This window comes from Leptonychotes weddellii, chromosome 4, assembly GCF_054177405.1.
Source record: "Leptonychotes weddellii isolate Sample4059 chromosome 4, ASM5417740v2, whole genome shotgun sequence".
Taxonomy (NCBI): Eukaryota; Metazoa; Chordata; class Mammalia; order Carnivora; family Phocidae; genus Leptonychotes; species Leptonychotes weddellii.
This window is the reverse complement of record NC_138372.1, coordinates 140,023,568-140,047,766: the sequence shown is the minus strand read 5'-3', so window position 1 is coordinate 140,047,766 and position 24,199 is coordinate 140,023,568. Positions and strand designations below refer to the sequence as shown.

The 24,199-nt window shown below is 43.8% G+C and overlaps 1 long non-coding RNA gene across 2 annotated transcripts in view; it reads right to left on the bottom strand.

Annotated features, from left to right (window-relative positions):
* Window positions 1-310: 310 nt before the first annotated feature.
* Window positions 311-24,199, bottom strand: part of LOC145720954 (uncharacterized) — a 41,370-nt gene continuing 17,481 nt past the window's right edge. For both annotated transcript variants that reach the window (XR_014144325.1, XR_014144326.1), the window contains exons 3-5: window positions 7,190-7,252; window positions 4,929-5,092; window positions 311-1,798 (exon numbers count right to left, since the gene is read on the bottom strand). This is a non-coding gene — a long non-coding RNA (uncharacterized LOC145720954). The remainder of the gene's footprint in view (window positions 1,799-4,928; window positions 5,093-7,189; window positions 7,253-24,199) is intronic.

Below are 24,199 nucleotides of genomic sequence, written 5' to 3'. Positions count from 1 at the left end.
TTAAAATTTATTTTTATTTTTTTTAAAGATTTTATTTATTTATCCATGAGAGACAGGGAGAGAGAGAGAGGATCCCAGGACTCCAGGATCATGACCTGAGCCGAAAGCAGACGCTTAACCATCTGAGCCACCCAGGCGCCCGTAAGATTTTTTTTTAAGATTTTATTTATTTATTTGACAGAGAGAGAGACAGCGAGAGAGGGAACACAAGCAGGGGGAGTGGGAGAGGGAGAAGCAGGCTTCCCACTGAGCAGGGAGCCCGATGCGGGGCTCGATCGCAGGACCCTGGGATCATGACCTGAGCCAAAGGCAGACGCTTAACGACTGAGCCACCCAGGTGCCCCTAAAAAAATATGATCTTAATAATACAAATAAATAAATAAAATGAACTCTACGCAACAGCCACCAGTTAAATTGAAGCTGCTTACATTTATTCATTCATTTTAAAAACTATTACTGAGTGCTTCCTACATTCTAGGCATGGAGCTACTGAGCCAAGGGCAGGAAGCAACACCTCGAATAATACACAATTGTTTTTATAGGAACCCGTCCTCCCTCTTATGTAAATTGGTAAAAACCCTTAGATATTCCGATCCAGAAGTCTCTCTCTGTGGTTCAACTCGGCTCCTTTCCTTCCGTTGTCCAGTAAACCTTTTCTCCCTCACTCAAGAGTTTGTGCTGTCAATAGCTGTTAATCCCATCTGCAGAAAATTTGCTCTCCATTTGTACATAAAGTTCATTCTCTAAGTTCAGCCATCTCTTTGGCAATAATATTCATGAATATGGGCTATGGCAGGAATCCACATACTGCTGGAATGTAGGAAATCTCGATTCTTTCAATATGTATTTTTCACAGTTTAGGCTGAAACCAGGTATCTTGTCACCTGCTCTGCCTGGAAATGCAGCTCTCAGGGTCCCTCAGAACTTCGGTAGAGTATTGAGGGGGCTTTCGCAATCACTCACTCTTTGAAGGAAGTGAAAAGCTTCTAAGTTGAGAATAAATTCCAGGTACTTCAATTACCTGGAAGAGTTTCCTCTATTGCTAAGAAGTTCTTGAACTAGATGATACTTCCTGTTCAACATCATCAGGAGCTTCCTCTAAAGTTGGCATTCTTCTGACTCCCCCAAATGGCTACGATTCTCTTCCATAGTTCTACCTGAAGTAGGGGGTTGCTAATATTAAATACTTTGTTTAGTGCACTAAACGGGAACTGGATGGTCCTGGGGTGGGTAATTGAGAGAAGGTCAAGGTGTCTCAATAGGAGTTTCCCATGAGACTCTTGGTTTCCCATGAGACTCTTCAGGACCTTATTCCAAACTTCCCTGCTCCCCTGACCTGCTCAGCTGGGCACTGTTCAAGCTCCAGCTCAAGCCCACTTGCCGCAAGTCTACAATGGACTGTTTCTTTCCCTTTATGCATTTTTAAGAAAATGTTTCATTTTCAACAGTCATATTTAAGGTCAAGGGCACAGTCCGGAAAACTGCATAAAGTTGAGAGTTTTGGATGGCAGATTTGGCCAAGCGATCAGCAGTCCCTGTTCTAGCAAATTATCTGAAGGTTGCTTCTTCCGAAATTCACTGTTCATAATTACCAGGACTTGATTAGGTCAGCTTGCCAAAATTGGCCAGGTTTGTAATTTATTAAATAGAAGAAAACTGTTCAAACTATTTGTCCAGTAGATATCACATTCTCTGTCTGTTCTGGTGTCCCAGGCTCAAGGCCCCCAGTGCCATCAAATTTGGTGTCCATTAGTGGAGGGATGGATGAATAAGTAGGTAGGCTGCATGCTGTGGAATCCTGTGCAGCAGATAAAGCAACAAATTAGATGATGGACAACAATTCTTAGCTCTTTTTTTTTTTTTAAAGATTTTATTTATTCATTCATGAGAGACAGAGAGAGAGAGAGAGGCAGAGGGAGAAGCAGGCTCCCGAGGAGCAGGGAGCCCGATGCGGGACTCGATCCCAGGACCCTGGGATCATGACCTGAGCCGAAGGCAGACGCTTAACCATCTGAGCCACCCAGGCGCCCAATTCTTAGCTCTTTAAAACACAGTACTGGGTGAGAAAAAAATAGTGGGAAAAAATAATACATAAAGTGTATATACACAAAATACTATATTTATAAGAAAGGCATATTTAAGGAACATAGGAAACATATGAAAGTGGGTACTTAAGGTGGGGAGTGGGGGATTGGTGATAAAGGGGAAAAATACAATACAAGAGAAGCCTGGTTCAAATTGTGATCATAAGGTAGTGTGATCTGAGGATGAGATGGACTCTTTCGAGGTCTCAAAAAAGGCATCAATAAATAATAGTTTTCAGAAACATCATCCTGTAAGTTAGTGTGTCCCAATGAGCTTCCATGGGACTTGAGCATTCTGAAAGGTGTTAATAGGTATTCCCCAAAAGCAGATTCTACGATCAAGCACATTTGGGAAACTTAGGTGAAACAAAGCTAATCAGGGTTCTTTGCTTTGGGTGTTCTCAGAGCATGTAATACATAATGTAATCCAAGACGGATATATGCAGCATTTCCCAAACTTCTTCGGTCTTAGAATATTCTTTGCCAAATGCCATTTTTGCAAAGCCCAGAGCAGGAAATGCTATTGTAAACATTTACCCCAGTTAACTTTCCTCCCTCAGGACAATCTTTATAATCTATCCCTACCTGTGCTCCAGGCCTCACCTCTGCCGTGAAGCACCCTTTGCAGCCCACAATAATCTCTATTCTGATTTTATTGCTACAACTCTCTGGCCTTCGGACAGAGGCCAATGAGCAATAAGACCAGAATACTTCACTGTTGCTGCAAAATAGTTATTACTGCGGCACTAAGATCAGAATACAGCAGGAAACTTTACTGTTGCTTCTGCAAAGACTGTTTGCTTTCTTAAGGAGGAGTGTGAAATAATCGTTCCTCTACATCCGAGCTTTTGGTTAAGTTGGCTTGAATAATTACAGGGAAGGTCCTTTCAGCCAATCATTTTACCCCATCTATTCAGATCAGATCACAGTAATACTTACTGTCTATTTCTCTCACTGGCAGGTGAGGGTGGGTGAGTCATATTTACAAAGCATCCTAACAGCCACAGGGGGGAAAAACAGTTTTCTTCACAATGTTTTTTTTTTTTTTTAAGATTTTATTTATTTATTTGAGAGAGAGAGAATGAGAGAGAGCACATGAGAGGGGGGAGGGTCAGAGGGAGAAGCAGGCTCCCCGCCGAGCAGGGAGCCCGATGCGGGACTCGATCCCGGGACTCCAGGATCATGACCTGAGCCGAAGGCAGTCGCTTAACCAACTGAGCCACCCAGGCGCCCTCTTCACAATGTTTTGATGCTTTAGTAAATTTAAAGAAAAATGAGAGGGCGAAACAAGGAGCTTGCAGGCTTTCAAACACAGCTTCAAGTCAATCAGATGGTTTCATAGCTTTGCCTAGCTCTGTCTGTCACTAGTATTCAATGACGATGATGACGATGAAGAAGAGGAGGAGGATGCAGGTGGTGGTAGCTACCTTATAAAGTCTCTACTTCAGGCAGCTACTATGCTGAGCTCATCTTCTACCCTCACAGGTTTAACGAGAGAGGTCACTAAAAAGTGCCTTTGACCAAAACCACCGTCCCCACCTGCCTCCCAGAGACCTGAAATTTCCATCTTTATATATAAGTTCCTATAGCCCCTTCTACATTTGTAAAAATGCCACAAGTATTATTCTTGATGATACCTTTGTATAAATTTGTTTATTGTGGATTTTATTTACTTTTTTTTAAAAAGATTTTATGTATTTGAGAGAGGGTATGAGCAGGAGGAGGGGCAGAAGGACAAGCAGATTCTCCGCCAAGCAGGGAGCCCCTTGCGGGGCTCGATCCCAGGACCCTGAGATCATGACCTGAGCCGAAGGCAGACGCTTAACCAACTGAGCCACCCAGGCACCCCTGCTTATTATGGATTTTAAAAAGTCACCCAGCAGAAGACATTGTTCAAATATTCAGCTTTGACTGTGGTGTGAGGGAGTACTCTTTGGGAGAACAGAGACAGGTGAAACAAAGCAATCCTGTTTTCCTCCTAGTTTGTACTTAATCAAATACTTGACATTCACTAAAAACTCACTATTTATAAAAGATACTTTCAAGGTCCCTGGAGTTTTAAAGATCAATGTAGACTGCAATCTTTGCACTTAGCACTTATCAAGGAGGCAATCACAAATAATTATAATACGATAAAATGCTTTAATAAAGACATGCGAATTAGGTATGTAAAGCACCCAACCCAGATGCTCAGTACAGAGGAGTTGCTTTTTTCTCCCTGTTCCTCTGTGCAAGTCAAAGAAAGCGTCACAGAGAAGCACTCTATCTTGGAGGAGAAGGAGGAATCTTCCAGGCAAAGAGTAGGAGATGACAATGATGTGCTAGTGAATGTTTAACAACCGGAACTCCAGGAGGGAGGAAAAAAAAAAGCCCTGATGTGTAAGATTTGCTAATTTCCATGGTGTACATTTTCCTACTGTGGCAGATTTCAAGGTACCAACGTGATGCCACTGAACAGAGTTGGGACCAGAGATGTGCCTGAGCTAGTAAGAGCCAGCTCCAGCATACCACTGGAGGACCAGATGGAAGGAACAGCACATGCTAAGGCATGGAGGTCTGAAAAAGCCAGTGATCGGTCGGCTCATGTCCTGAAGGGTGTGAGTTAGGGTCCGGAAAAGAGATGGAAATGGGGAAGCTCGCACAGTCTGATCCAGATAATCCCTGAAGACTAGATAGGTGTAGCCTGTGTGTGGAGAAACAGACCATGAAAGAATTTGGAAAGTGGTTTGGGAAGAGATTACAAAAGGCATTAAACTTTTGCAATTTTCTCTTTTACGCAATTGATAGCAATCTAAACCATCCAGGATTTGCCTCTAAACTCTAGTGGCAGTGTGGAGGACTTACTGGGGGACAAGAAGACGGGGAGGAAGGTGACTGGTTAATAAATTTTCAAAACAGTCTTGAAAAGAGCACCAAACTGCCAATGCTTGGCATCTTTGGGCCACAACTCAGCCATTTCGGTCAGACTCATATATATCCCATCTTGTGGGGTTCTTTAACTCCGGTCTCTGGAAAACAACAAAAGGAAATAAAAATAATTTTTAAAACACAACTAAATAAAAACTATGCAATATAGTGCATGGCTTTCTCAAACATAAATGTTTGCATATATTTTTATATACAGTGAATTCTTTTGTGAATCCCTGTTCCTCCACAATAGGGAATACTTTGTCTGCTTCTGCTTATCTTCTTATTATTAACTCTTATTGCCTCTTCCTGAGTATCACCCTGGTCCCATTAAACTCCCATATTTGTGATATATTTGCTTGATGTTCAATTATACAAGTGCTCACCCCCTTTAAGCACAGAAAAGTCTGTTTTTGAAGCGGCAGCACCCCGGCAGCTCATTACGCTGAGCCAGATTTCCTAGGTGGGAAGTGCTGTCGCTGAACTCAGCATCTACCCTCGAGATGTCAGACTTTCTCAGGCCTAAGCAACACTCCTGGCCCTCAGCCGCATGGCCGGAGCGATTGATGGCCCTGTGTCTCTGTCAGCTGACCGGTTGGAAGTCTCCCTGACATAGTTCTAGTTCCCTGGTCAATGGTGCTCCATCAGATGGTCATGTAACTGTAGTCTCTGCCACACATCACTGTGTGATGCTTTCCAGGGACCCGCAGTTCCTTGTGGGTGGTCCTGTGATTTACAAAGAGGGGGGTGAGTGTGACAGTGTCTGCAGAACTCCATACCCTCTCTCTCTCTCCCTCTCTCTCTCTCTCTCCTTCTTTCTCATTTTTTCCTGTTTTCCTTTTCCTTCTGTATTTGGCATCAGAACCAAGCATTTATTACCAAAGGCTGCATTGCCCGGCTCCCTTAACTCTGGTACCACCAGCAGGTGGGGATAGCACAAGCAACAGGCGAGCTCAGGAGGTGAGGGAAGGGTGGAAAAGTCCACTGCGGCTTCTCACGCCCTCTCAAGCTCACATCTGAGCCAACAAGGCAAGTCTGCTCACTTCCTCCCATGCACGCTAGCCCATGTCTCTGCCCCACTGGAATGCAGGGGTTGAACGTGCGGACCCTAGAGTCTGGCCACCTGAGACAAACCTTGTTCTATCGCCTCCCAGTAGCGTGACCTCAGTAGGATTGCCAGATTTAGCAAAAACAAACAAATGCAAACCGGAGACTCATTTGAACTTGTCAGATAAACAATGAACACTTTCTAGTGTAAGTACCCCCCACGCAATATTCATACTAACCTATTATTTGTTATTTATCAAATGTAACTGGCTGCTCTGTATTTTATTTGGCAACCTTAGACCTCAGGCAAGTTACTTCACTTCTCTGTGTCCAAATTTCCTTGTCCAGAACTTGAGAATAATGAGCTGCCTACCAGAAAGGGCTGTTAACTTGAGGACTAAATGAGATAATATATATAAAGTGTTAGGACCCTGCCTACTGGCACACACTAAGACATGTTATGTGGATATGCAATATGGTATGGTGGAATGCATGGACTTGGGAATCATATAAGACCAGGTTCAATGTGACCTTGGGCGAGGTAAACTTCTCTGTGCCTCAGTCTCATCATCTACAGAATGGGGATAGAGTTCTTACCTTATGTTGTTGAGAGGAGTAAATAAGACTATACATGGAAATCATTTAGCACATTGCCTGACTCATAGTAAATGCAACCAGTAGTATCCTATGTAATATACAGTCATAAGAACACCATCCTCACTCCCTCCATGAGCCATCTTTTTTCTTTTCATGTAAGCTTTACTCCCGACGTGGGGCTTGAGCTCAAGTTCATGACCCCAAGATCAAGAGTCCCATGCTCTACCAGCTGAGCCAGTGAGCCACCCTTTTGTGTGGTACCTGTGTAATGCATCTTTTCCATCCTATTCCAACAGGCACTGATTTCACTTCCTCTGAATTTCTGCGGTCCTTGCTGATTTTACCACCAACTGAACCCTTGACTATATTCCACCATGCACTGTTTGCTAACTGTCCCGTTCATGGATGCCTTATCTCATCGGTCAGATCCCGGAGGCCTCTTCTTCCAACTGCTGCCTTCAGTGCTGGGCACCATTTTCAGTACCTATCTTTCGACTGATTAATTTTTTTAGTGCCATCATCATGGATGTAAGGACCGAGAGAAAGAGGCAAACCTGCATAGCCAATGATCTACTTCCTGAGATGGACAGTGCAGACTCTCTCCTGCATGTAGAACCCTGGAGAAACAAGACAAAGTGTCAGGGCTACCATTATGGTGAGCTCGGTCGAGCAAACCATTACGTTGCTTGTCTTCTCCAAGTCTCTGGCACTGGTAGGCTCCTTCTCTCAAATCCTGCTGGTGAGGCTTAAGACATGAAGATGTTCAGCACACGGGTACCGAGCAGATCAATGATAATGCACTGGAAACAGCCTTAGTACTTAAGAAGGGACAAAAACAGGACGTTTAGGTACATCGGAACAGGGTGACAATAGTAAAACCTCTATCCCAGTGATTCTCAACTTGGACTTAATATTATAATCACCTGGAGAGCTTTCAAAACTACCAACGTTCTGATTTAGTTGGTCTGGCTGGGGGAGCCTGGCTGTCTGGAGTTTTGAAAGTTCCCCAGGTGACTTAAATGGGCAGCCGTGGCTGAGAAACTCTGCTTATACTGCTTTAGATGGAAACTGACGGCCTGCCTGACATGTGATTTTTGCTAAGTACGGAAAGCTGAATTGGCAACAGGTTGAGACCTAAATACCTTTTTTTTTTTTTTTTTTGCTTCTGGACAGTAGATAAAACAACTCAAAAATGACTTGATGTTCTTCCAAATTACTGTGTAATTAACTATCACTGAAAAAACTTCTTGCAAGGCTTTGCCAATGGCATATTTCTATATCCTGTTCGGCGAGCACACGGAGAGCCAATTTTCCAGTGTGGGGTAAACTCTGGTTTGTGTGTACTGATTACTAAAATCACCGGGTGGCCCCCCGCAAAGGCCTGGATCACAAAACTACAGACTGTTAGAGCTGGGATGCTGGAGCAGAGCCTTCTGCTCTTGAATGTGCACACAAATCACCTGGGGTCTTGTTAATGCCCACCTGCTGACTCAGTGGGTCTGGGGAGGGGCCTGGGAGTGTGCCTTTCCAATAAGCTCCCAGCTTGGTCCCAGGACCACATTTTGATAGCAAGGCCTTGGAGTAAATCTGCCTTATGGAGCTTTTAAAAATTTCTCGTGCCTAAGCCCCACCCCAGACCTAGTGAATCAGAATCTTTGAGCAGCAGCATTTTTTCAAAGTTCCCCAACTGATTCTTATGCGAAGCCAAGACTGAGAACCACCCATCTGGCAGCTGAGGAAAGTGAGGCCCATAGAAGTGAAGTAGTAAGAGAGCTGGCTGAGGGTCCAATACTTTGAAACCAGCACCCCACACAAAAACCTTCTTCCTCTTCCTCTTCCTCTTCCTCTTCCTCTTCCATTGAGACAGAAAGTAGATTAGAAGTTGCCGGGCCCAGAGACAGGAAGGAAATGGGGAGTGACTGCTAATGGACACAGGGCTTCTTTTGGGGTGATGAGAATGTTCTAAAATTAGCCGGGGGTGATGGTTGCAGAACTCTGTAAATGTACTAAATACCACTGGGTGGTGCACTCTAAATGGGTAAATGTTATGGTATGTGAATTATATCTCAATAAAACTATATAACAAACTTTTTAAACTTCCACTTCTCCTCACTGTCATTTTCCTTTATCTGATTAAAGAAATTCTAACAAGAGCAGCTGGAGGTGGAGAAGGGGGGTGGGGCAGGGTGTATATAAAGAGGTTGACACCTGCTTGGATGTAGGTTAATTCAGGGCTGTTCCTAGCTGAGCTTCTTCCTCCCTGTGCCCCGTTAACTACCATAATTTTAAGGCATCCCGGGGTCTTCATTCTGAATGGGCTTTCAGTTGCAGGGTGAAATTTGGGGTTGAGTCATCAAAGTTTCAGTCTCTGCCAGGTCACAGGCATCTCAAAAGCAGACCTCTTACACTTAGGGAAAGAAGACTGTTCTATGCAAATGAGGGCTGCCATAAAATAATTTCCTTGAGATGGCTTTTCACTTCAGAAGACAAGGAAATAGGAAGTGAAAATTTTTTTCCATAGAACTCATCACCATCATTTTAACATATTTATGGTTCAAGCATATTTATATTTCAGAAGATTAAGTAGATCCCAGTAATAGGTTTAAGGTGATAAACACTCAGCAATCTGTTCGTAACTGGTAGGCAAAGTGTTTAAAAGGATATATCCACCAATTTAACACTAAAATAAGGGAAAGAGATCCTGAAATTCTATATTCTTAATCCTCTTCATAGCAAAGAGTGGAGAAGTTAGGGAGAAATATCTTCATGGGATCTGATAGAGTCTCCTTTTTCAATTTTACCCAAAAAGGGTTTCAAATGACTCAGGCCAACTATGATTCCAGAACATTCCATGCCCTGAAAGACATTTTATTCTACCAGTTAATTCCTAAAGTTCAACTCTAGACAGTCAGGGAGCTGTTCCTCCAGTCACTGGACTCAGACTAATTGTTAATCCACACACAATTTCAAGGCCATTAACCAACAGAGGATTTCTTTATACACACTCTTCAAAACCTTTCTCTTAGGAATAGGAGGGTGAAAGAAAGCTGTAATTATTCTTTCATTGCTTCAGTGAAAATGGGAAGTCTTTTTTTTTTTTTAAAGATTTTTTTTTATTTATTTATTTGAGACAGACAGAATGAGAGAGAGAGAGAGCACATGAGAGGGGGGAGGGTCAGAGGCAGAAGCAGGCTCCCTGCCGAGCAGGGAGCCCGATGCGGGACTCGATCCAGGGACTCCAGGATCATGACCCGAGCCGAAGGCAGTCGCTTAACCAACTGAGCCACCCAGGCGCCCGAAAATGGGAAGTCTTAATAGACTGATGTGAAGGCAGGTATTCAAAACCATTTATTTTTTGGGAAAGGATCAAAATCCCTTTCAGTTCGCAGGATGAATTTCCCATCCACTGAGGGTGGTTAAGAAGTCTGCAAGATATGGGCGCCTGGGTGGCTCAGTCAGTTAAGTGTCTGACTCTTGATTTTGGCTTAGGTCATGATCTCAAGGTCCTGAGATTGAGCCACGCTGGGCGTGGAGCCTGCTTAAGATTCTCCCCTCCGCCCCCTACACGCTCTCTCTCTCCCTCTCTTAAAAAAAAAAAAAAAAAAGTCTGCAAGATAAGCCACATTTGTTCTGTGGCATCTTCTAACCTACCTTTAAGGGAAGATAAAAGACTTGGGTCTTTTTTTTTTTTGCCTTTCTTTCTGGAAGGGTTTTTTGTTTTGTTTTGTTTTGTTTTTTTGCCTTTCTTTCTGGAAGAAGCTAGGTCCTTGTTACTCAAAGCGGTGTCTGAGGACCAGCAGCCTTGGCACAACCAGGGAGCTTGTTAAAAAATGCAGAATCTCAGGCCCCTCCCCAGAACTACTACATCAGAACCCTCACTTTAATCAGGTGCCAGGTAATTCATTATCACATTAAAGTTTGAGAAGCACTAGTCCAAGTCAACTGTTGTTGAACTTGGCTGCACATTCTAACTACTTGGGAAACTTTTAAAAGTCCCAGTCTCTAGACCAATTAATCAGAATCAGGCCAGGCATCGGTAGCATCAATATTTTTTAAGTTTCCCCAATGATTACAACGTGCAGCCAAAACAGAGACTAATGGTTCCAGGTCAGGTGTTGGCAAACGTTTTCTGTAAAGAATCAGATAGTAAGTATTTTAGGTTTCCTGGGCCATACTATTTTAATCACAATTTATCTGCCATTGTAGCAGGAGAGTATCCAAAGGCAATATATGAATGAATGAGTATGGCTGTATTCCAATAGAGCTGACACTGGACGCTGAAACTTGAATTTCACATAATGTCATGTGTCATGAAAAAAATTTTTTTGTATTGTTTCAACAATTTAAACACATAAAAACCATTCTCAGCTTGAAGGTCATACAAAAACAGGTGACAGGGTGAGATTTTGCCCTCCAGCCCTGGTTTTCCCATCCCTTAACTGGGTCACTTTCTTACCAAAGGGAGGAAAAAGCCCTGAAGACTTTCACTTTAACTTAGGCTGATGCAGAAGACTGACGGCCAGCCACCAAATACCAATTAGCATTCTAATGCAGCGAGCTTGATTAGAATGCTCCGTCTGCAGAGGACACTGGTGGTGCTCCTGGGATAACCCCAGGTGACTGACGAAAACCTAAATGGGAGTCCTCCCACTCAACTGCCACTGCTCACTTCGGTTTTGAGGATTTGGGTTCACACAGCTCAGTGTCAATCCAGGCTCGTTGCCTGCAGGACATTTCCTTCGTTGCTTGGAGGAGTTTTAAAGGAACTAAAGAAAGCTAAATTCCTGTCCTTGAAGGTCTTGAAAGGTAATGGGTGAGAAGACAAAAGATACTGTAGGAAGCCGGACATATAATATGCTTATTTTTTCTTGCTGGCATTTTCATTCTAAATAGGGAAACGGTTACGTGAGCATCTGGATCATGGTCCTCTACAAGATTAGCAATGCGCTTTCATTGGATATAGTCATGCCTGTTTTCTAAAGAAGTGATTCATAGACTTATACGGCAGTCAGGGGGAATAAGGGTCATTTAATTTTCTCCCTTGATTCAGCCTTGGTGCTGTGGTTTTGTGTGTGTGCACATCTGCTTTCCGGACGATTTAAAGCTGAGGTGTATCGTTTAGCATTTCCATTTCCTTTAAGATTTAGATTTGCCATGCATCCTTCCCACTCCCAGCCAGTTCCCAGTGTGATCTGGTGCCCCAGCAGAGGGGCGCCCCTTCGGTCGCCTGGCCCCAGCTCCCTTCTGTAGGCTGCCTCAACGGGCTCTTTCTAACTTTCCTCTTAACCCTTTCCTGATGACTTCAAGAAGGAAGTCTCAATTAGCTACTAGTGGCCTTTAAGACTTCGCTAACAATTGGTACTTTAAAAATTTTTTTAATTATTTTTTTCTTACTAATCTCTATCCCCAATGTGGGGCTAGAACTCATGACCCCAGAGATCAACCGTCGCGGGCTCTACTGACTGAGCCAGCCAGACACCCTGCTATTTTTCTTTTCTTTTAAACATAAAACAGTCTTAGGGCTCAGGGCCTACAGTCAGCAATGGTATCCAGCTGGAATTCAATGACATCATTTTATCTTTATTGTACTACTTATCATTACAGTTAGCTATAACCGAGCTATCCATTTAGAGCAGTGAAGTAGAGTTTTCAAAATGAACTGATGTAATCATGGTACAAATGTATTTAAGTTTATAAAAGTAAACTGATTTGAATAAAAAATTATGAGGGCACCTGGGTGGCTCAGTCATTGAGCGTCCGCCTTCGGTTCAGGTCGTGATCCCAGGGTCCTGGGATCGAGCCCCGCATCGGGCTCCCTGCTCGGCAGGAAGCCTGCTTCTACCTCTCCCACTCCCCCTGCTTGTGTTCCTGCTGTCACTGTCTCTCTGTCAAATAAATAAATAAAATCTTTAAAATAAATAAATAAATAAATAAATAAATAATTATGTGTCCCGCAAAAAAGGAGTAATTGTGATAAGATAGAGGTATGAGCTCACACTAAAGTGGTAACCATGTTGCAAATATAAACGTATCAAATCAACAATTCAACTTACACAATATTATATGTCATTATATCTCAATCAAAATAAAAATAAATATAAACATCATGTAAATATTCTGTATATGTACAGCAGGTATGTACATTATCACAAATTGTGACATGGTATGAGAATAACAAATATGGGGAACAAGCCTTGGGAAGAACGAACAGGCAGCTAGTGCAGCCCAAGGCCAAAGAGCTGAAAGAACCTAGGGGCTCAGGCAGCCTTTCAAAGGAGGTAATGGGTAGATAAAGAAGGGGGCCATGAGGAGTAGCTGGGCAGGGTGGAGAGGTCAGTACTCATTGTCTTCTCTCCAATCAAATCAGAAGGCCACTGAAACTTAACTCTTTAACTGCTCTACAAATCTATTAAGCTTTTAGGAGCCTCTTCTAGTAGTTGCTATTTTAAGAGAGAAAGAAGTAGCAAAGAAAAATATTTTTTAGTTTCTTTTCAAACCAATAAGAGGAAGGCAATATATGCTCAAGGAATAAAATATGTGTTTAAATGTGGAATTAGAAATAAAACTTGTAAAGTATCTTGATAATCAACACTTAAATACATATCAAGAGATTAGTAGATATTATATTAACTAATAGGTAGCATTTGTCAGTTTACAAACAGCTTTTCAAATACAGTCTTGAAATCCACTTTTTTTTTTTTAAGATTATATTTATTTATTTGACAGAGAGGGAGAGCTGGAGAGCACAAGCAGGGGATGCTGCAGAGGAAGAGGGAGAAGCAGGCTCCCTGCTGCGATGCAGGACTCCTGGATCATGACCTGAGCTGAAGGCAGAGGCTTAACCAACTGAGCCACCCAGGCACCCCTTGAAATTCGCTTTTATAATTGTTAGTGGTTTTCTTTTTTTCTCTATATTACATATCAAGCAGTTTGTGACCCACGGAGATCACATTGATTTCCAGATAACACACAGTTGAAGCTTGAGTTCAAGTGTCCTGGTTCCAAACTCCACCCCCTTTTGGCCTTGCATGCACTAAAACATCCACTATTGGAGACAAAAGGTAGAGTTTTAGAAGTGTTTTGAGAAGGGACATGTTTTTATCCATCGGCAAATATTTCTTGAGGGCTTACTGTGTTCCAGTTGCTAGGAGGACTCCACACAAAGGAGTATGACGCAATTTCTCGAATACAACTTAAAAAGTGATAAAGACAATGCTTCGGGGGCCAGTAGAAACGGCCTTCAGGCTCTGCATCCCACATCCTACAGTGCAGCTGGATGTCGCCTGCCGTAGCCCAGTGCTGGTAGGGAAAAGGACGTTCTCAGTTCTCAGCTGGGAACTGTGACGGTTTTTAGAAAGCAACCCAGCAATTCTATTAAAATTTAAAATACATAGATCCTTTCAGCATGAGGGGAGCTTTTAGGGTATTGGTAATCTATTTCTTGATCCAGGCGTTGGTTACACAGGGGCATTCAGTTTGTAAAATTCAGCAAGCTGTACAACGTATATGTTATATTTTAATGTATATGGTTTCTGTATGTATATTTTAATAAGTTGTAAACAATAAAAGTATACCCTCTGATCCAGGAATCCTTTTCCAAGGAAGATATTCCATAGAAACAGGATGTTTATTCAAACATTCATAGTGACAAAATTTGGAAACCTCACGAAAACCCATTAATGTAGTATTTGTGGTACATCTGTGTGTGGAATAGTATTCACCTATTAAAAAGAACAAATTACATTTTTTAAAAAGAATGAATTATATGGACTTGGAAAGATTTCCATATTTGTTGTTGAATGAGATCTAGCGAGGTGGATATAATTTCATTAAAAAATAACATAAAAATTCCTCGGTACAAATATATCAAATGTCTATGTCAGATATTATGGCACTGAGAAATGAGGGATGAATATACACAAAGCTGTTAACGTTGATTTCTGGGGAAATAAAGAGGGGATAAACTTAATTCTTCTACCCATTGTGAAGCAAGAATCACAATGGAATTTTTCTGAAAATAGACTTTGTTTTGTTTTGTTTTTTTAAAGATTTTATTTATTTATTTGACAGAAAGAGACACAGTGAGAGAAGGAACACAAGCAGGGGGAGTGGGAGAGGGAGAAGCAGGCTTCCCGCGGAGCAGGGAGCCTGATGCAGGGCTAGATCGCAGGACCCTGGGATCATGATCTGAACTGAAGGCAGACGCTTAACAACTGAGCCACCCAGACGCCCCTAGACTTTGTTTTTTTAAAAAAAAAAAAACAAAAAACAGTTTGAGATTACAGAAAAATCTTTAGAGTACAGAAAACTGAGCAGCTAGTACAGATTTCCCATATACCTCAGCCCTGTTAGTAGCATGTTACATTAGTATGGGACGTGTTACAATTAATCCACCAATATTTAAAACATGATTATTAACTCGAGACTATAGTTTCTTCAGACTTCCTTAGCTTTTACCCCAGGCCCTGTTTCTGTTCTGGGATCCCATCCAGGATACCACAGTACATTTATTTGGTTGTCATGTCTCCTTGGGCTCCTCTGTGACAGTTTCTCAGGCTTTCCTTGTTGTCGTTCGTTGAAGTAGAGTTGTGACATTAATAACATAATGTAAACAATGTTACAGTAGTTGCAGGCGTACAACACAGTGATTCCTCAACTCTGTGCTCACCTCCTATGTCTAGCTGCCATCTGTCAGGCTGTCCTCGTTCTAGATGACCTTGATAGTTCTGAAGAGTATTGTCAGGTACATTATTGCAGGCACGGAGATGTGAGGCTAAACACGTGTGGTGGGGGGTGGGCATTAACTCGGGACAAATTCTGTTACCTGGATGGGTCTCATCAACCAGGCGGAAAGACAAGGGCAGAAAAGAACCAGCAACCTGGGGGGACACGTGCAGCTCTTCCCTCACAAACAAGAAATCAGACGCGGAGAGATTTTGTATGAGGCGGTGTGGCTTGGCAGTTTAGAGTGTAGATGCAAAGCCAGCCTGCCTAGCCCCATTCCCAGCTCTCCACTTGCCAGCACGTGGTCTTAACTAAGGTTCTTCACCTCTCTGGGCCCAAGTGTCATAATCTCCCCACCCTTTGTTTTCTACTTCAGCCTCTCATTTGTTTCCTTCCTTGCAGATGAAAATAGGCAAATTAATTTGTCTGATTACTTGCTTTTTTGTGTCTTTCTGGTAGAATGCAAACCGCACAAGGTAACAACCCTGACTCTCCTGTTTACTACTGTGTCCCCAGTACCAACCACAATGCATAATACATACTAGATGCTCAATGAACGTTTGTTGAATGGATGTTTGGATGGATGCATAGATGATGTAAAGACGGATGGATGGATGGATTAGATGCAGGAATGAACAAAGACAAAAATAAAGTTTCTGAATCTGCAGGACTGATGACCTGCAAGGTCTAGTGACCTGACCAGGTCACATCTACCCACTAAAACCTATCCTGGAAAAGTCTCCATACACCTTTGCTATGATCTGCTTCCAAACTCATTTATTTGTAAAATGTCCCATTTTTTTTATATTCCTTGCTGATATACTATATCAGCATACAAACCTAAGAATTTTTTTTAATTTTTTAAATGATTTTATTTATTTATTTATTTATTTATTTATTTGAGAGAGACAGAGATAGGGAGAGAGAGCATGAGCAGGGAGGAAAGGGAGAAGCAGGCTCCCCACTGAGCAGGGAGCCCAATGTTGAGGCTCAATCCCAGGACCCTGGGATCATGACCTGAGCTGGAGGCAGCCACTTAACCTACTTAGCCACCCAGGCGCCCCCTGAGAATATTTCTTTTTTTTTATTTTATTTTTTTTAAAGATTTTATTTATTTATTTCAGAGAGAGAGAATGAGAGAGAGCACATGAGAGGGGGAGGGGCAGAGGGAGAAGCAGACTCCCTGCTGAGCAGGGAGCCCGATGCGGGACTCGATCCCGGGACTCCAGGATCATGACCCGAGCCGAAGGCAGTCGCCCAACCAACTGAGCCACCCAGGCGCCCCCCTGAGAATATTTCTTAAACATGGGATGGAAATCATCTACCATTTGAAGGAGTGCTCTGCCTACTCTATTCTCTCGGAGATAAAATACAGCAAGGCAGGTCCTATAGCAACAGAAAGTAAATTCTACACAAGAAAGGCACTTTTCTCTGCACTGGAAAGTCACATTTGTGTTTGGGTACGGTATCTAAATAATTAGATTCATTCCTGGTCCTAGAGTTCTTAGGGTTACCCACTGCTATTTGCATCTTATATTTGAGAATATCAGATATTCTGTGATCACACATCGTTTTCTCTCCCACATCTTACAATCACATTCCTTGGGGCCAGTGGACGAGGATTAATCCAAACCATGAGGGGATCTTAGAGACACTGCCAGCTCCTAATATTGCCCCTAGCACCGGGCCCTGATGTACCCTTTTTATTTTTTTAGAATTCACATTTGTGAAAGACTAGACGGAAAGTAGGACTACAGGAGGGGGGAGGGTAGACATGCGATCCAAATCGGCCATTCGGAAGCTCACACCAAGACTTGTCATCTCTAAGGACTGACACAACAGTCCAGTGCGGGGACGCTATTCAGTATGGTGGCAGCAAGGTTGAAAGTCCCCTGGAAGGTGAAAGCAGGTTGTGATTTCTTCAGCAGTAACTCCACAACTCCGTGGTTGTTTTTCCTGTGGTGTGACCCGGCCATGTTTTTCCTGCTGCTCAGCTCTCACAGCTATTTTCTGAGCCCCATTCTCCACCCTCCCGTTGATTCTGTGAACACAGTACCCTTCTAGTGCATTCCAGTAAACAAGTTATCAAGAGTCTGTTTAGTAGTGTCTGTAATAGACACTGTGATGGGCTCTCCAAAATCCCTTTCAAGTCTGAAGAATTTATTTTCTCAGCTGTTGAGTGGGCAGCCCTCAGCTGTCAGCCCTCTTCAGAATGGCCTCAGCTGAGGAGTCTTATTACCCAAGGTCACACCTGCTTTACTGGACCAGTCTGAATCCAGAGACTGGTCAACATAGGGCAGAAAGACCTGACCCCTCAGCCCCATTCAAGTGGGATTGCCAGCTAAAAAACACAACGCTCAGATAATTTCAGATAAACAATGAAACATTCTTTCAGTATAATTATGTTAAAAGTATTGTATGAAGATACTTATGGTAAAAAGTTATCCATTATTCATCTGGGATTCAAATTTAACTGGCCATCATTTGTTGTCATTTGCTAAATCTGGCAACACTAAACTCAGGGCAACTCCAAAGTTCCATCCCAGCCTCAGAGCATTCCGTAGGCTTGGCTAGGGCAGCATTTCAGCTAATCTCCTGCCTCTGCACATGCCGGCTTCCATCTCTTCTTTTCCTTTCCTTAGGTGGTCATCCCAACACCCACCCTCTGATATAGCGGCTGCAAGCCGAGCCCTGTCTCAGAGTCTGCTCCCTAGGAAACCCAACCTGTGACATGTCTCTTCCTTGCAATAGGGTGACCAACTGTCCTGGTTTGCCTATGACTGGGATGGTGCTCAGATGAGTCAATCATCCTACCTTGCAACCAGGAATTCTAACAGATAGAACTCTTCATGGCTTGGGTGACCAGAAAGTGTCACTGCTGCTTGGCCCTCCGAGGTGCCTAATACACAGTATGTGGACCAGGGCTTTTGCTTTATTTTCTGATCCCAGTGCTTCCATGTCCTGCCGGGACCAAATCTTTGTACTGAATCCAAGCCTATTCCACTGTGGCCCCAAGATCCTGCCTCCCCTCACAGGAGATCAGATCCTGTGCTGCCTGGAACTCTAAAGCTGCTACTTCCTGATGTGGGCAATTGTCTGGAGGCTGGACTCTCCCTGTTCTAACTGCAGGATTGGTCTACCCAACCCCCACCCCCCTTTCTTACTTGCCTCCAATTATACTTGCGATTTCTATTGATTACTAGCTCAGATGCCTTCTCCAGGGTCAGTCTCTCTTTACAGAGATGACTTTTTCTTTTCTTTTCTTTTCTTTTAAAGATTTTATTTTTAAGTAATCTCCACACCCAACATGGGGCTTGACCTCACAACCCCAAGATCAAGTTGCATGCTTTACCAACTGAGCCAGCCAGGTGCCCCTGATATATATATAATATTATATATATTAATAATATTTATTTATTTATTTATTTATTTATTTATTTATTTATTTATGAGAAAGAGAGAGAGTGTGCTTGAGCTGGGGTGAGGGGGAGGCAGAGGCAGAGAGAGAATCCTGGGGCAGGAATAGGAAAATGCAGCCCATTTACTTCACGGTGGGATAAATTTAGGCAGGATTCATCCTGTAGGGGTGCCCTATGGGATCAGATTGAGGCTGGGACTTTACCTGAAATCCCATCCTTATCTGTCCTCTTCCCCATCCCTGTTCTGCTACCCCCCCCCACTCCTTTAGCTGTCTCCCTTGGAAATAGTTCCTTAATAAATCACTTGCACCTGAATCCTCTTCTCAAGCTCTAATCCTAGTGAGTCCGACCTAAAACAGCAAGTAAGTAAATAAGTAATGATAAGCTGTGATCAGTCTATGAAGAAATGAGTATGGGGATAGAGGGACCTACTGTAGACTAGGTGAACAGGAAAGGCTACCCAGGGGGGAGACATTTCAGCCAAGAAGGAACCAGATACATGAAAAGCCAGGGGGAGAGGATTTCAAGAGGAGGGAATGATGGGGCGCCTGGGTGGCTCAGTCGTTAAGCGTCAGCTTACGGCTCAGGTCATGATCCCAGGACCCTGCATCGGGCTCCCTGCTCAGTGGGAAGCCTGCTTCTGTCTCTCCCACTCCCCCTGCTTGTTTTCCCTCTCTTGCTGTCTCTCTCTGTCAAATAAAAAATAAAAAAATAAACATAAATTTAAAAAATTTTTAAAAAGAGGGGCACCTGGGTGGCTCAGTCGTTGAGCGTCTGCCTTCGGCTCGGGTCATGATCCCAGGGTCCTGGGATCGAGCCCCGCATCGGGCTCCCTGCTCCGTGGGAGGCCTGCTTCTCCCTCTCCCACTCCCCCTGCTTGTGTTCCTGCTCTCACTATCTCTGTCAAATAGATAAAATCTTTAAAAAAAAAAAAAAAGAGGAGGGAATGAGAAGGACAAGTTCTCAAGGCATGAAAGAGCCTGGCATTTGGCATGTTCTAGGAATTGTCTGAAGGCTAGTGGAGATGGATGACAAGTCGTGATGGGGACAGGGGGACGGGAAGGCAGATGCCAACCCATAGAGGACCTTGTAGGCCATGATAAGGCCTTTGGTGAGATGGAAAACCACTGGAGAGTTTTCAGCTGGGGTGTGATACACCTGATTCACATTTTAAGACAATGGCTAGGGCAACTTTGTGGAGGTTTTGAGAGGCAGAAAAGCAGTTGGGACGCTATGACAATAGTCTAGTACTCACATAACAGGTGGTGTCAGCTGGGACTAAGGAAGTAGAGGCCGAGAGAGAAAAGGTGTATTTTGGAGGTAGAATTGACAGGACCAGCTGACGGGTATTAGCAAGAGGGATTAAGAATGACTCTCAGGTTTCTGATTTTAGCAACTGGGTGAACATGGATGCCTTTCGCCAAGATAGGGATCACCGGGAAAGAAGGGCTGGGAGCAGAGAAGCCCAACATCATCTAATTCTTGTAAAAGCCCTTTACCCAATGTGGAAGCAGGCAGGGAGAAGTGCCTGGCCGCAGTTTACAGCTAGTACAGCCGAGGAGAAGTGAAACCCAGCTCTGAACACTGACCTTGGCAACCCTGGGCTGTCACAACAGGCCACCAGAGTCTTACTTGCATAAGAGGCCCCCTGTTCCCAGAGACAAAGACTGAGGAAGGCTCATGACAGATGCTGAGCTTAGAAGAGAAGGGGGAGATGAAGCCACCCTTACCCCTCACGAGACCAATCAGGGAGCTCACCTGGGAAATTTTCTTAACTCCTATCAAAGGTTGGCTGAGAGAGCATCTCACAAAATCACCTACCATGTGGAACAGAAAAGTGATGCCTCTTTGCAGCTTTGGGGGAAGCTATGGGGTGGTGGGGGTTGCGGGGTGGTATGGCCCAGACTCAGCAGACCCTTCCCCACCCAACAGCCTTAGCTTCCCAGGCCCCTCTCCACCCACACAGTCCTGACTCCAGCCAGGAGCAGCTATCTGCTGTTTCCTGCACGCGGCAAGCTTTTTCATGCCTTTGTCAAAGCCGAGCTGTTCTCTGCTGGGGGACAGGGAGCGGGGATCCTTCCCAACCCTTTACCTTGTGGCAACACTTACTTTGCCTTGAGGACTTAGCTCTAAAATTAGCTGCTTTGTGAAGTCTTCTCTACTTCCCCGGCAGCATTAGTCACCTCTGTATTCCCACAATGTTCTGCCGAGGCATGTGTTATGGATTTAACTATCCCCGTCTTGCAGGCGGCGAAAATCTGAGCCTATACAACAACTGAAGGTTGGGGGCGGAGGGGATAGTGTGGGGCTGGAGGTGGGCACAAGAACATTCTATATCACATGAGCCAGATGGGGCAAGAAAGTTTCCAGATGACCCCTCCAGGCCTAACAGGGTGAGAATGGAGGATCCAGGAATGATAGCAATGAAGGCCAACTAAGGGAAGGCTCCTTGGGGAGGCTATAACATGGGTTATTTTATTCTGCTACTAAAACCTTTCCCCAATGAGGGTTACAAATTGAAATTATTCCTTGATGTGTCTTTTCTCCGGAGCTTCTAAAGGGACTGTGGACATGGGCACTTGACTCCATTTGTCTGCCTTACTCAAGAAGGTCCTATGTGTGGCTTTTCACCAAAGTATCCTGGATTTGTCCTGTTTGCACATGGCACTGTGCAAAGCAAATTAAAGAGAACTAGACCCTGTTTTATATCTGTCACTGGGTTCCTACGAAACTTTGCATTAATAGCATCCCCCATTTATGCAACACCTTACCATTCACAAACCACCAAATTGTTTTAATTTTCACACAACACCAGGGTGTTGTGCTGTAAACCCATGTAACAGATGAGGAAACTGAGGCTCCCACAGGTCAGGCACCCTGGCAGGAGGTGCAGAGCCAGGATCAGAACCCGGATGCCTCGTACTCCTTTAAAGAATGACCAACAGGGGCGCCTGGGTGGCTCAGTTGGTTGAGCGACTGCCTTCGGCTCGGGTCGTGATCCTGGAGTCCCGGGATCGAGTCCGCATCAGGCTCCCTGCTCGGCGGGGAGTCTGCTTCTCCCTCTGACCCTCCTCCCTCTTATGCTCTCTGTCTCTCATTCTCTCTCTCTCAAATAAATAAATAAAATCTTTAAAAAAAAAAAAAGAAGAATGACCAACAAATGCTCCCTGAAGAAAAGCCTTGCTTCCACTCCTCTAAAAGCCTGAGAAAATTCTAATTGCTTGACCTTTGGAACTCAGGAAGACCTTTCTGACTGTGGTTGGTGGTCATGGCCAAAGAAAGCATTATCGCAGGTCCTTGCAATTATAGGGGCAGTGTGCAGCATGCCCTAACCAAACTGAGAAGAGCTCAATCCTAGGTTGATAAATAACCCTGCTTCCATAAAGGAGAAAAGATTCCAGAGAAAATAAGCATACAGCAAATTGCTCCTTGTAGTAGGAATGTTCCAGTGTGTGAGTACAAATAAGAAGCATTTTGTAAAGAAGGAAGAGAATGATGTGATAAAGAACTGAGAAGGAATACCAAGGAGCAAAACTCAGGATGGAACCATGGGCTGAAAGAAAAAGATGGAGAACGTGGTTCAAGAGAAAGGCCATGAAATGTCAAAGATAGACATTTAACAATCCGAAAGTAAGACTGAAAAAAACTGTGAGCTTCTGTATTGAATTAATGGGTACTGAATCCCATAGGGTGATTGTGCCTTGAGAGACATCAGTGACAAGAGAGAGCAAAGATCCTAACAGTGGTATTTACTGAGTTCTTGCTATGTGCCAGGGGCTGTCCTAGGGCTGTAAAGATATAATCCCATTAGTGTGCACGATAACCCTTTAAGAGTTTTGCAAATTGTACAGATGAGAAGCTAAGGCACAATTTAGGGACCTTACTCAAGATCAATTAGCTAGTTGGTGGCGAAGACAGGATGTGAACCCAGGGCTCTTGAGCAGATGCTCTTAAGCTGTATGCTCTGTCACCTCCTGTAGGTGGCCCGCCTTGACAACACAAGGTTTATATGAGAGTATTCAGACTAACATTTAAATCCAACGAGCTCCAAAGTCATCTTAGCAAAAGGCAGGGGCTTGGGGGAAGAGTCTCTGGATAGGAAGTGCTAGCAACACAATTTAAACCGGTTTAAGCTCAAAGGGAGATTTTTGGCAGCAGACTGAGGTGACTCCCAGGATGAAAGAAGAATTTGATAGCTAAGCCTTGGGAGCTCAGGAAACAGGGAGTCTCTGAGATTTCAGCTCCTGGAATTAGGGATGTGAAAGGTCTTGCAACTCTCCTACCTGTCACCCTGTTTCTCTCCTTGAGTTGACTTCATTTTCTCCTGTTGCTGGAGGGTTCCTTCAAGGGTGGTGATGTGGCCTCTGGTAGCTCTGTGCACCTCACCTGACAAGAAACCCCACAAGCAGAGAGAGAGAGAGGGGAAAAAAAGCCCTCTTCTTTCCCCTTTTCCCCAAGGTCAAAAAAGATCCCAGGGAAGAATTGTAATTGGTCCGGCTTGGGTCATGTGGCTCAACCATGGGCCAATCACTGTGGCCCTGGGGGCAGGGTTCTGTGATTGTCAGCCCCCACTCACTAGGGTTACATGGGGCTGTGACAGAGCTTTTCCCAGAAGAAGGGAGCTGCTGTTCTGGAGAGTCAAAACAACAAATACCCACGAGAAATCGGACTACTGGGGAGAAGATTACGAACATCAGAAGAGATGTAAAAACAGCCAAGAAAGAAGAGTTGACAGCAAGGATAAGATGTTCAATAAACTTCGGAAACAGTATTTAATGAAAACAGGATGTAGGCATGATGAGAGGAAATTTATCTAACAAAGTAGAGGGTCTAAAAAGCAATTTAAGAGATGAATTGGGATGTCAGCTCTGAAACCTTTAAATAGTGCTATTATTAAGACAGATGCATTCTGGGAGAATTAACTAATGCAGGGTCATGCTCCTAGTTCGTGCCCACTAACTACTAATTCATTTTGATGACAGGTTTTATTAGAAGTTATTGCTTGCAGCACTTACATATTTATAACATATTTTTAGCAGAATAATCTGCATATGTAAAGTTCTGCATAAATGCAACCAATAATAATTTATTATTGAGTCATTGAGCTTATGTTGACTCTTTCATGCATGCATTTATTCATTCACCTGTTAGTTACTAACCGAGTGGATACTGTATTTCAGGTACTCTGTTGGGCACACCTGTTTTTCTGCCTTCAAGGCGCTTCGAGTACAGGGGAGGAGACAGCTATAAATAAACTGCCTGGATGGGTAGATAGTAGACACTGTGGTGTACCGCCAGGTCTTCCCTTCAAGACTGAGACACTTTGGGGCGCCTGGCTGGCTCATTTGGTACCGCATGTGGCTCTTGATCTAGGGGTTGTGAGTTCGAGCCCCATGTTGGGTGTACAGGTTACTTAAGTAA